At 43.9% G+C, this 13,171-nt stretch overlaps 1 protein-coding gene and 1 non-coding gene across 4 annotated transcripts in view; both read right to left on the bottom strand.

The window, feature by feature from the left end:
* The window catches only part of LRCH1 (leucine rich repeats and calponin homology domain containing 1), a 212,148-nt gene that overhangs the window by 168,471 nt on the left and 30,506 nt on the right, over positions 1 to 13,171 (bottom strand). The window lies entirely within an intron of this gene.
* LOC111759673 (U6 spliceosomal RNA) lies at positions 4,326 to 4,432 on the bottom strand. Its single transcript, XR_002793581.2, has one exon. It is a non-coding gene; the product is annotated as a U6 spliceosomal RNA (small nuclear RNA).

Raw genomic sequence — 13,171 nt, 5'->3', positions numbered from 1 at the left:
TCACAAGCATTCCATTTTCAGGAGCCACAGGAGTAATCGGTGGATCCAGTCTCCTCATTGCCTACAAACCATGGCGCATTCTGAATCAGGAATGCTCCAGCTGTTACCAATTTACCTTTACTGAATCTCCAATTTACCTTTACTGAATCTCCTTAGGAAGGATTTTATATGAGCAGATGGTCACCTGTTACAAGGTTTCTCCAAACATTGCAAATTCCTAGTTTTGGGGTTTTTTTGGGGGAGGAGGGGGTGGGTTATTTTGGGTTTTTGCCTGCCAGGCACAGCCTTATGAGGTACAACTGACAACAGAAGAAAAGCTGGGGACATTTGTTTGTTTGTTTCTTTGGTTTTCCTTTTTTCTTTTTTTTAAACTGCCTAAACTAGTCCTACAGAAAGTACCACGCTACATTAGAAAATCTGCCTTACTAGTTTCCCCAGGAAGGAAAAAATACCTTCTACCCTTTTCATAAGTGTTTCTTTAGTTTTGATTTTAGAAAAATATTAAGCCTTTATTTTGAGGTAAAAATAAAAACTAATTTCATACTAAAAAAAAAAAATTTAGCAATTCAAAGTCAAAAGACCGGCATTTTCCATTACTGCGAGGCGTCAATATGATGGCAGACTTTAAAAATCCACCCAACGGTGCACACCAGGTGTAAGATTTGCAGTGCCTTAGCATTACATTGCTACATTCAAAACCGCGGCTAAGGAGGCAGCCAGCTCTGCTCGGTGGGAAGTTCTGCCTATTCTGATAGTGTTAAAACAGGACTGTATCACGTGATTCAGATATCACATGAGACTTAGGAAGCCTTGAAAACCAGTTCAAGCTGGACTCCGTGGCAGACACTTAAATTGACAACAGAAGACAGAGCTCAGTTCTCCAGTTGTAAACAGTTTCTCCTTGATCTTGATCTAATGAAATGATTTGAAGATGCAAATATTATTAGAGAAGGATGAGAACTATGAAAGAGGAGAGCCAGGTTCCAGTCCCTTTTCTTCTTCCGTTACTCAAAACCCCATTTTTGAGGGCCTGTTTTCAAAACAGTTTTCCCAATCAGCTGGGGTTAATATCTTCTTGGCCTGAGGTTTGAGCTGACGGCTTTCTGGGCCCCTTCCAAGCCTACGAACTCTAATGAGGTCTGCTGGACCTAGAGCTCTCCAAAGCGACGTGTGTGGCCTTCACTAGCTTCGGGAACCGAGTGCCAGGCTGCAGCTCTGGCAGAATCGGTGGCACTTGAAGGTGAATGCTGAAAACTGCCTTTCCTATTTATCAGCTCTGCCTTCACAGTCACTTTTCTTTTCCTTCAAATTGGATGCCTTTTCAGAAGAGACTCACAATGAGGTCATCATAAACCTACTGGAATCATTTTTCCATGCCAACAAATGAGATATTAACAAATGTTTCTTTTTCAAAGGGAGGAACTAGTTTAGCATGAAAATGAGTAACACATATATGTGATTATCAACAGCTCCTAAAGGACATATTTTCATACGAAGGCCGTGTTTTTTATACACAAACATTATTTCAGCATTTGGCATGGAACCAAAGCAACTCATTGCCATTTATAGCCAAGTTTAGGCCAAGTAACAGGGCACCCAAAAAAGTATACTTGCTCGACATTTTAAGGCCGTAGAGCTGATAGGAATGACGGTGCAGGAAGGATCCTGCCACACTAACCCACCGGGCTCTGAGAAAGTGAATGGAGAGCGACATGTTTCCAGGGGTTCTAGCTGCCTGAACACTTACAGGAAAAACCACCATGGAAAGTGAAGTTCAGAGAAGACACCTACTAAATCCTCAAAGGAGGACCCAAAAGATAAAATAGAAGAACATCCACCAATAGGCGGACCTACCTTCTCACTTCACTTGAGGGTATTTGAAGACTAGAGGTGAGCAAAAGGAGCTAAACTAAGGAAGGAGAGAAGGTGAATCCACTAATACTAGAGAAAGTGTCTACCCACCTGTATTAGTCAGCCAAAGCGGTGCTGATGCAAAGGACCAGAAATGTGTTGGCTTTTATAAAGGGTATTTATTTGGGGTGAAAGCTTACAGTTACCAGGCCATAGAGCATAAGTTACTTGCCTCACAAAGTCTGCTGCCACATGTTGGAGCAAGATGGTGGCCGGGCTCTGCCAGGGTGCAGCCTCACTCTTCCTCCTAAGGCTCCGTGGTCCCAGCTTCTTCCAGTGTCCGCTGTAGCCTGGGATAAGTCTTGTCTCTCTCCTGGGGCTTGTTTCTCTCCCGGCTCAGCTGCTCTACTCTCTCCCTCCACAAGTCAGCTGTAGACTATCAGGTGATCAGCTTGTCTCTTCCCGGGGCCTCTGCCGTTTCTAATGGGGCCTTCTCTCTTTCCTCACGTATCTGCTTCTCTGTGTATTTACTTCCCGGGGCTCCAGCATTGAACTCCAACTAATTCCTCTGCTGTGTTGTTTTCTCTGTGAGTCCCCACCCACCAAGGGGGTGGGAACACCACATCCTACCGAAGTGACCCAATCTGAGCCTTAATCATTATTTAATCAAGTAAAAGTGAAACCTCTGAATCCAATACAATCCAATATGCCCAGAGGAACAGACCAACCTACACACATAATTATCTATTTTTGGAATTCATAAATAATACCAAACTACTACATTACCTAACAGAGACAATTAAACCATTCATCCAGAAGCTCCTTTCCCCATCCAATTTAAGAAGAAAGTATTAAATGTTAAGAAATTGGCCTGCTATAAAACATTATAGTGTTGGACCTCAAGAAGTTACAGAACGAGAGTGGAGGTGGGTCAAGTGGTTGAGCACTTGCTTCCTACAAAGGATGTCCCAGGTTCGGTTCCTGGTGCCTCCTAAAAACAAACAAACAAACAAAAAAACCAACTCAAGGGAGCCAATGTGGCTCAGTGGTTGAGCACTGGCTTCCCACATAGGCAGTCCCAGGTTCAATTACCAGCCTCGAAAAAAAAAGAAGTTACAGAAAAAGCATCGTTGTCCCTGCTGTCATGAGCTTATAGGCTAGTGGCAAAAGAGAGAATTACCCCTGTAGAAGTTCTTTTGGAGACACTCTCAGAACTACGGAAGTCCACAGAAGAGGTGGAATGGACAGGGCTGCAGACGTGGTCAACTTTTATTAAAATAAGGACAAGCCTCTGATCAGAAGCTGACAAATATGACCTTCCAATAAAGCGATTATCCTTCTCCACTTTTCTCAATACCATAGAGAGGCCTGGGGATTAACAAAAACTGTTCTGAAAAGACAATACTGTCTTTCTTAGTTCCCTCTACCCCACCCCACCCCCCGAAAAAACGTTTAAAAAAGTAGTAACCGCCAAACTTTGGATCTAACTTCCAGCTGACAGGAAACACAGGGGCAAACAAAAACTAAATGACCCCAAAGGACAGAGGGAGACAAATGCTAAAAGGGAGACATTCTGCAAAGCAGGTGGCCTGGACTCCTTAAAAAGTCAATTCATAGAGAGAAAGAAATGTGAGAGAACTGTTCTCTAGGCTGTAGAATAAATGCAAAAAAGACTTTAGGGCTATCCCACAAAAGGCAATGTGCGAACAACTAAGTGGATCTAAGTTCTGAGGGAAAAAATAACAGTCATAAGAGACATATGGAGGCAATTGGGGAAATGTGAATATGGACTAGATCTCATTTTTCCATTGGAAAATTATTTTAATTTTCTTATTTTGAAATGTGGTTATATCAGAGAATGTCTTTATTTTTAGAAGACAGAAGTTTAAGAATTTAGGGGGTAGGGAGCAGATGGAGCTGGAACGGTTTGATCCCCATACCTCGTAAAAACAAAACAAACAAATGAAAAAACCACCTCTGGGGAGCCCATGTGGCTTGGTGGTTGAGCACCAGCTTTCCACACATGAGGCCCCAGGTTCAATCCCTGGTACCTCCCAGAAACAAAACAAACAGCAAACAAAAAGCCAATTGGGGGAGCTGATGTAGCCCGGTGGTTGAGCACAGCTTCCCACGTATAAGGTCCAGGGTCCAATCTCCAGTCTCATTACCTCAAAAAAAAAAAAAAAATTTACGGGGTAAGCATCACCATGTTTGTTTACCCCAATGTACTTTATTCAATTTTTAAAAAATACATATACTCACATACACATAAACACATAAAATAAATACAGACAATGTTAATCATTATATCTAGGTAATAGACCTATGGGTGATCAATTGTACTGCTGTTTCAACTTTTCTACATTTAAAATTTCAGATAACAGAAAGTTGGGAAGAAAAATAAACACTACCAAGATCTTACACCTGCAAAAAGAAGGGAAGCACACCTACAAGGAAATTATTTTTTCTTTAAAAAAAAAAAAGACCATTTCACAAATTTGCATGTCATCCTTGCGCAGGAGCCATGCTAATCTTCTCTGTATCGTTCCAATTTTAGTATATGTGCTGCCGAAGCAAGCACTACAAGGAAATTTAAAAGACTGAACAAGGGAAGTTATGTATTATTTATCCTGGACCAAGCAATGACATTTAATCACACTAATAGGTTACTTATTTATCTCTGAAAATTGGTACCACTTTCGGTATCTGAGATTTGTAAGGATTGTCTACTGTAATCTATCCCAGATTTACTATGTAAATAAAAAATATTTTATGACTGCAGGTGGTAGGGAAACTGTACGGTTCTGCATTTCATGCTTTAGTGCACAGCTTGTAAATATAAATGACTCCACCATCAGTCAGGAAAGATCAAATAGCTCAGCATTTACAAATCTATCAGAGACATATGACTGGCTCTACCCCAAGGCAGAAATGCAGCCTAGAGTTTGTACAGTCCTCCAACTTTCTTATGTTAAATTATATTTAAACAGCTCCATCATGCTAATGGTCATGGGCCTACTATCCCTTGACTACTCTGATGCCAAAAAAGAAAAATCATAAGAACCATTTCAGCAATTCAGAAGAAGAAGCAGAGACAGCGTCCGTTTCATACACTGCGTAAGCATTTTCATGGCCTCTCATGGCTCTTCTAGCCCGTGCAAAATTGATCATTTCAAGTCCAGATGTAACAAGGCAGATGCGTTTCAACGTTTCACCAACAAAACCAGTAAGCATTTCATAAAATTCATCTCTGAAAGTTGGTTATAAAACAACAGCAACAACAAGCTTCTCTGAATCTCTCTAATTCCTACTATTTATAACTGCCAAAGAAAGCATTTACTGAAAGACCCCACTCACAAACTGGGGAGAAGCTAATTGGGGTTGAGCAAACAGTTCCTCTCCAGCACCACAAAACACACCAAGACCCTCTTTCACTTTCTCCTGAGCCTTCTTCTACAAGGTCTTTCTCATATGGTGAGGTTATCAGAAGTGTCCTGTCTAATCGGCCTTAATCTATCAGTGCCAAAGATCAGTTCACTTAATCAGCTCTACCGATTATATTCACACATTCTATCCACATTCTCTCTATCTATCAGGCCCTTGCTGAACGCGTAAGGCAGTGTTTTATTTCAAGGAATTTGCCACTCCATTGGCTAAAGAAAACGTCCGACACAATTAGAGTCAGGAATGAGATGGTGCCTAAGGCCGCTTTTCTCTTGTCTAGAACCAAAGTTTATGGAAATAAGAAGCTTCACTTCGAGCCTAAGGGCGCTGCTGTTGGAACATCTATAATTCAAGTAACCTGAACTGGTCAAGGGAGGTCTATGAGCTGTTTGATCCCTGGCAAAACATACAGTCCCTCAGGAGTCAGAGCTAGAAGCCACCACTGAAATCGTTTCATGGCCAACTCCCCATTTTTCTGATAAAGAAGTCACTGTCTCCTCCACTGAGGTTGAGTCAAATTCCCGGGCAAAATGAGCCCTATCTATACAAAATGTCTGAATCATTTCTACTTCGGGAGATCCAATACCAGGGAAGGCTGGATATCAAAAAAATACCAAAGCGCATCCGACGACTCCATCCTGACCTCTAACACTTACTGTCAGACTTACAGTGTAAGTCCCTAACCCAGGGAGGGAACTCAACAAAAATAGACTCAATGGGAAAAAAAAACCAACAAATGGATTTTCCCCCAGCCTCGCCATGGCTGCCAACCACGTGATGGACAACCTTGCTCCCGCATGGGTCATAGAGTCATAGGTTGTTGACCTCCTGGGCAAGTACAATGCCAAATTCAGTAAAATACACCTTCTCTGGGGTCACATTTTGATCTTTCTGATCTTTCTCCCTGCCTGTCATCCTTTCTTCCTCTCTCTCTTTTTACAACCAGTTTTGTGGATCCTGTGAGGGAGACTTTTTCTAGATGCTAGACTGGCAATAAACATCCTGATGCTGGGATGTGCGGAAAAAAAATCCCAGAGGGTTTTAAGGGTTTAAAACCCAATATGTCTGGCACTATCGTGATTAGTAATGGAAGTAAATGTAGCATTGATGCGGAGAAAGTGGCCACGGTGGCTGCTGAGGGTGGGGAGTGGGAAGAAGAGATGCAATGTGGGGGCATTTTCAGGACTTGGAGTTGTCCTGGGTGGTACTGCAGGGACAGTTACTGGACATTGTATGTCCTCCCTTGGCCCACTGGGTGGACTCGGGGAGAGGGTAAACTATAACGTGGACCATTGACCATGAGGTGCAGTGGTGCTCAGAGATGTATTCACCAGGTGCAATGAATGTCCCATGATGATGGAGGAGGTTGTTATGGGAGGAGTAGGATGAGGGGAGTGGGGGGTATATGGGGACCTCTTATTTTTTTAATGTAACATTAAAAAAAAATAAAGCCAAAAAAAAGGTAAAAAAAAAAACAAAACAAAAAACCCAATATGGGAAGTAAAATAATTAAAAGCGCTATAATTTTCCAATACTGGTCTGGTTCATGAAGCATCACAAAGCAGAGAACACTGAAAAATGGATACCTGCGAACTACCACCAGACCTGAATGTATAGGTTAGATTTTTAAATTTTGAAGAAGAGAAAAAACACATCCACAAGGCATAAACCGCAGTCTTTGTGGTTTGTTTCTTCAGCTGGAAAGGATTTCTTAGTACTGCAGTTACATTTATCATACCAATGTCTTAAGAAAAAATAGCATCCATTCACATCCTCAGCAAATCTAGTCATTACCAAAAAGAGAGAGAAATGCAACCTAAAGAATGAAAATTACTTGAGTGAGCACTACATGTGAGAAAAGCAGAAAACGAATTTCTGATTAGTCATTTCTAAAAGTTTTACAGGTTAAGGAAGTTATAGAAACTACGAACAACACAAATGCTAAGTGTGTTCTTATAAGCAACAGAGATGTAAGTGCCAAAATTCTTTTTAAAAATCTTAAGTAGATTCAAAATGTTTTGAAATATATGTCAGAAATGCTACCAAGTTGTTTCCATTCACTTCCAAAACCTCATTAATCATGAGAGAAAAAGACAGCTGTTCACTTTTAAAGCTGGAAATGTTTCCATGTACCTATGACAAATGCAGTTCTTTTCAAGATTTACTTCTTCGCAATGCCACTGTTACCCCATAAATTTCCCTTTACTGTTCACAGTAGTGAAGCAAACTGAGGATTCTCCGATATCTCAATCACTTAGTAATAAGGAAGGAACTTACACTGCAGACCAAAGTATACTTCCTGCATCAGTTGCCAAAGGACACAGAAAATCCCATCAGTATTTTACATATAGCTCCATCTCAGGGAGATCCTAACAACTGGCGCATTTTAAAACATTATGGAGAAGAGAAAGGGCACAGGGTTTGAAACATGGCGGATGATGTGGACCAGCAACTACCAACCAATGCAGCAGAGGAGCCCCTGGATCTCACCAGGCTCAGCCTGGATGAGCGAATTTACGTGAAAATGAGGAATGACTGAGAGCTCCGAGGCAGGTTACATGCTTATGATCAGCTTTTAAATATGACACTAAAAGAAGTCTGCGTAAATTTTGTTATTAAGAAATAACCAAGGATTCTTCATGATTTGTAGATAACACGCAAGTTCTTAAGCTAAATAGCATTTTTTTATTTTTTGCAACCTTTCAAGAGATGCAGAACTCTTTTTCAGGAATTGGTTTGCTCCATTATTTTTTACAAACAATTTCTGATTTTTTTTCCTTAAAATTTAAAATCTGACTTTGCCTTTTTAAAAAAACAACATTATGAATACCTTTTCACAAAGATGGCACCAAAAGTGAAGAAGGAAGCCCCTGCCCCTCCCGAAATCGAAGGCATAGCAAAGGCTTTGAAAGCCAAGAAGCAGTACTGAAAGGTGTGTATAGACGCAAAAAATAAAGATCTGCAAGTCCCCCGTGTACCAGGGGCCCAAGATGCTGCCAGCGTCTAAGGAGACGACCCAAAAAGCACTCCCAGGAGAAACAAGCTTGACCACTGGGCCATCATCAAGCTCCCGCTGACCACTGAGTCAGCTGTGAAGAAGATGGAAGATGACTCACTTGTGTTCACTGTGGATATCCAGGCCAATAGGCACCAGACCAAACAGGTTTGAAGCAGCTCTATGATATTGACATGGTCAAGGTCAACACCCAGATCGGGCCTGATGGAGAGAAGAAAGCATATGCTTGACCTGCTCCTGACTATGATGCTCTGGGTATTGCCAACAAAACTGGGATCATCTAAGCTTGAGTTCAGCTGGCTAACTCTAAATATAAATATTTTGACCATTAAAAAAAAAATTATGGGGGAGCAGATATGGCTCAAGCAGTTGGGTGCCCATACCCCATATGGGACATCCTGGGTTCGGTTTTTGTTTGTTTTTTTTTTATTTCCGCTCTCCTGCCGTGTCAGCTCGTATTCTCAGTGGCACAGGACATCTGTGTCTCTTTTTAGGTTGTGTCATCTTGCTGCATCAGCTCTCCATGTGTGCAGCACCTCTCCTGGGTGGGCTGCGCTTTTCTCGCACGGAATAGCTCAATGTGGGGCGCACTCCTTGGACATGGGGCTCCCCTACACAGGAGATACCCCTGCGTGGCACATCACTCCTTGTGCACGGCAGCACTGTGTGTGGGCCAGCTCACCACACGAGTCAGGAGGCCCTGGGTTTGAACCCTGGACCTCCCATATGGTAGGCGGATGCTCTATCAGTTGAGCCACGTCTGCTTCCCTGGGTTCTGTTCTTGGTACCTCCTACAGAAGACGAGCACACAATGTGTGGCCATAATGAGCACAGGCAACAAGCAGACACAATGAGCAGAGATAACGAGCAGACAACAAGCAGACAAACAAGGTAATCATCTGGGGAAGGAACAAAATTTTTAAAAAAAACATTATGGGGAAGCAGCTGTGGCCCAATCAGTGGGGCTCCCATCTGCCACAAACCCAGGGCCTCCTTGTGAAGGCAGGCTCGCCTACAAGCACTGCCCAGCCCACCAGTGCCGCGGAGAGCCAGCTCAACAAGGTAATGCAACAAAAAGGGAGAAAAGCAAAAATGCAGAAGAACACATAGCAAATGGACACAGAGAGCAGGACAGCAAGCAAAAAGCTGCGGGGGTGGGGAGCGGAATTTAAAAAAAAATAAGTCACTCCTGCTAAAAAAAAACATTATGAATAGATTTCATGCGGGGACTGACTATAAAATTGTCATCAATCCAAAAAGCCATATTAAAATTGGTGGTGGTGGCGGGGCAGAGTTTAAGTTTGGAGTACTCAGGAAGAAATCAAAGGGACAAAACACACTAGAGCACAGTTTCAAAATCCAACAAAACAAAAAGAAAAAAAAAGAAAAAATCCAACAAGAGAAAGCGCATCCTCCTCCCCCGGCGAGGGGACACTGCATCACTGCAGGAAAGAAAACTGTTGGCATCCCTGCAAGGTCAGCACCACAAGCCATGCGGCTGGCGCTGCCATCGCTGAACACCAGCAAAACAGCTCATATTCTAGTGCCTTGAGCAGCACTTCTCAAACTTGAACATGCACCCAAATTGTCAGGGAAGCGTGTCGAAACAGCGACTGATTCAGGAGGTCTGCGGCGACCCAAGCCTGCATTTCTAACCAGCTGCCGGGGAGGCCCACACACCTTGGACGGCAAGCTCTGACGTTGTGTGGATAACGGGGTTAACGACACAGGGAGAAGCAATGAGGTGTGAGAGTCAAACATGTCAGGCTCTAAGGCAGTTTGAGATTATTTTATGAATCCCGAAAAGAGTGAGTGTATGTCTGTAAATCAATCTATTCCTCCGGGTATACCCCTTGATTGTATTCAATTCAGTCGGTGGGCCTTTGATTCCGTTACCTGTTAAGACTGCTTTGGACTTTTGATTTGACTTCGTCCCCCGGCATGACTCAGGTTGAGTCGCGCCTCTTGGTGGGTTTGATATAAATGGACACTCACGCAGACAGACAGACACAGGAAGAGAGAGCTCTGTCATTTTTATCTTGCCATGTGACAGAAAGGAGAAGGCTCAAACCGCTAAAGCCCTGGGGAGAGAGGAACCATCCTGCCTGATAGCTCACAGCTGAAGAGAGCCCAGACTGACACAGGAAGCCCTGGAGATGAGCCATGCCAGCCTGCAGCCGAGACCGGGAGGAAGCTGGGCCCAGGAGCCCCAGGAGGGAGAGCAAGGCCAGGAGGGGAGGCCTGGCGGACGTGGTGCCCATCTTGCTTCAGCACACGGTGGCGGACCCTGCTGAGAAAGCTCCTCTCAGGGCACCTCGAGGTGGACCTTCCATGGCCTTGGAACTGTAAGCTCTTACCCCAAACAAATGCCCTGGATAAAAGCCAACAGGCGTCAGGTACTTGACATCGGCAGCACTTTGGCTGATACTGGCTCCCAGATATGAGAACCACCCCAGTGGTGAATGGAACAGACTATGATTTAAGTGTTTTAATTATCCTGAGGTCCCTGCTACATGTTCCATCCTACGGCCTGGAGTCTCAGAGTTACATATATTCTGGATAAACTATAAAGAGGTTGATGTTTACAAAACCTGTAAGTTTTCTCAACCTCACGTGTTCCTACAATTTTCTATGTCTTTTTTTTCTTTTCTAGAATAAACATTTCTTCAATCGTTCCTCAAATAACAGGGTTTGGGATTCTTTCACTATTTCAGTTGCTCTATTCAGAAAATCATTGCATCCATCTCCCTCTCCTGATGACTAGTAAAAAGCTACTAAATAAAAGTGGAAACGTTGAATGTTGACTATCAAGCACCATGCTTTACATGGATTATATCGCATGGATTTGTGGGTCGGCTGTTTGACAAGCACTATGTTTTACATGGATTATCCCCTGCAGATCCGCCAGCCTCGCCATGTCACCCGCATTTTGCAGAACAGGCAGAAGGGGCCCATGGCTACATCTCTAAGAAAAACTGAGAAAATATCCCAGGAGAAATGAAAACGTGATATGCAAAAATAACAATAATTATATTTCTGACCTTACCAAGTTTTAATCTAAGTGACAAAAAAAAAATTGCCTTAGTTGAACCAGTAAGCAAACAATAAAAGTACAAACGATCACATCTAAAAGTTAACAGTAAAGGATGTGAATCCAGTCAGGTCAAATCAATCATTAAAGTGTTTTCTAATAACTGGCAGGGAAACCTAGGGGGTTAGTGATTCTCAATTGCCAAGGACCTAAAAACTAGAAGTTGGCACACGCTGCCGGGAGCTGGAAGTCACCTCGGGAGCTGCTCACAGAGCGGCTCCTGAGGCAGGAACCTTCCATGCCACATCACAGGAGGCCAGGAGGGCCTCGCTACGGGAAGGGGGACAAACTTACCTCGATGCAGCCTCCAGGGCACTGACTTCATTTGGCAAAGGACGGGACCTTGATACAACGAGCTTCATCATCTTTAATTTGGCAAACATACTCGCTGGCTATATTTCTTTTCATTATTTTTTAAAATATTTATTTTATTTATTTATTGCCCTCCCCTCGCGTTGTTTGCGGTTGCTGTCTGCTCTCTGTGTCCATTTGCTGTGTGCTCTCTGTGTTGGCTCATCTTCTCTTTAGGAGGCGTTGAGAACTGAACCTGGACGCCCCACATGGAAGAGAAGTGCTTGATACCTGAGCCACCTCAGCTCCCTGGGGTGCTATGTCTCTCATGGTCTTTCCTCTTTGTATATCTTTTGTTGCATCAGCTCACCACACCTGCCTGCTGCGCCAGCTCACCTGCTCCAGGGGGCATAGGAACCAAACCCGGGACCTCCCATGTGGTAGGTGGAAGCTTGAGCCACATCCTCTTCCCCCTTTTTTTTTTTTAGATTTATTGTGTTTATTTCCCCCCACCCCCTCATTGTCTGCATTTGCCCTGTCCATTTGTTGTGTGCTGGTCTTCTCTTTCTAGGAGGCGCCAGGAACTGAACCTGGGACCCCGCATGTGGAAAAGCGGTGCCTAATCGCCTGAGCCACCTCTGTTCCCTTGGCTATATTTCTTTAGCATACAAGAAAAGAGCAGAATATCTGCAGTTTCACTGTCCCTGATCAAATGTAGAAACGAGATTACGGAAAATGTCACCAGGAACCTTACAAAAAAGGGAAGCTAGGATTGATTTGTTTTGATAGCTGTCAAAATCAACCACTGAATGTTAGCATTGATAAACTCCTCTTAAAAGACACAAGGTTTCCAGTCATATGAAATTAAGCCCTTGGAGAAAGGGTGGCAGAATATCCCTTGAGGCTGCAGCATATAGAAACAGGATGGCATGTGGCTTGGATCAAAGTGGATCCTTGAGAACCCATCTTTGAGAAATGCATTATGTCCCTGTCTCCACACTTGTCTACGTGGAACTGTCTTTTGTTTTCTTACTGCGAGAACACGTCCTTGTGGGGGAAGGTGTAAGAAGAGCTGGAGTCAGAGCCTTTATTCCCAAGTGGAATCACCTTCACGAGGTGCTTGGAACACTCACTGCCTAGTTCACCAAGCGGCAGTATGCTCCTTCCCAGGCCAGACACCCAAAGGCTCTCGAAAGCGGACAGAGAGGGTCTCCTCTTGTTCTCTGCCACTGGGAAGATGAAATGGCAAAAAAGAAGACAACAGTTGGGAAACGGACTTTGGCCCAGTGGTTAGGGCGTCCGTCTACCACATGGGAGGTCCGCGGTTCAAACCCCGGGCCTCCTTGACCCGTGTGGAGCTGGCCATGCGCAGTGCTGATGCGCGCAAGGAGTGCCGTGCCACGCAAGGGTGTCCCCCGCGTAGGGGAGCCCGACGCGCAAGGAGTGCCCTGCCACGCAGGGGTGTCCCCCGCGTGGGG

The sequence above is a fragment of the Dasypus novemcinctus genome, chromosome 15 (assembly GCF_030445035.2).
Source record: "Dasypus novemcinctus isolate mDasNov1 chromosome 15, mDasNov1.1.hap2, whole genome shotgun sequence".
Taxonomy (NCBI): Eukaryota; Metazoa; Chordata; class Mammalia; order Cingulata; family Dasypodidae; genus Dasypus; species Dasypus novemcinctus.
Note: the sequence above shows the minus strand (reverse complement) of the source record. Positions and strands in the feature narration are given on the sequence as shown.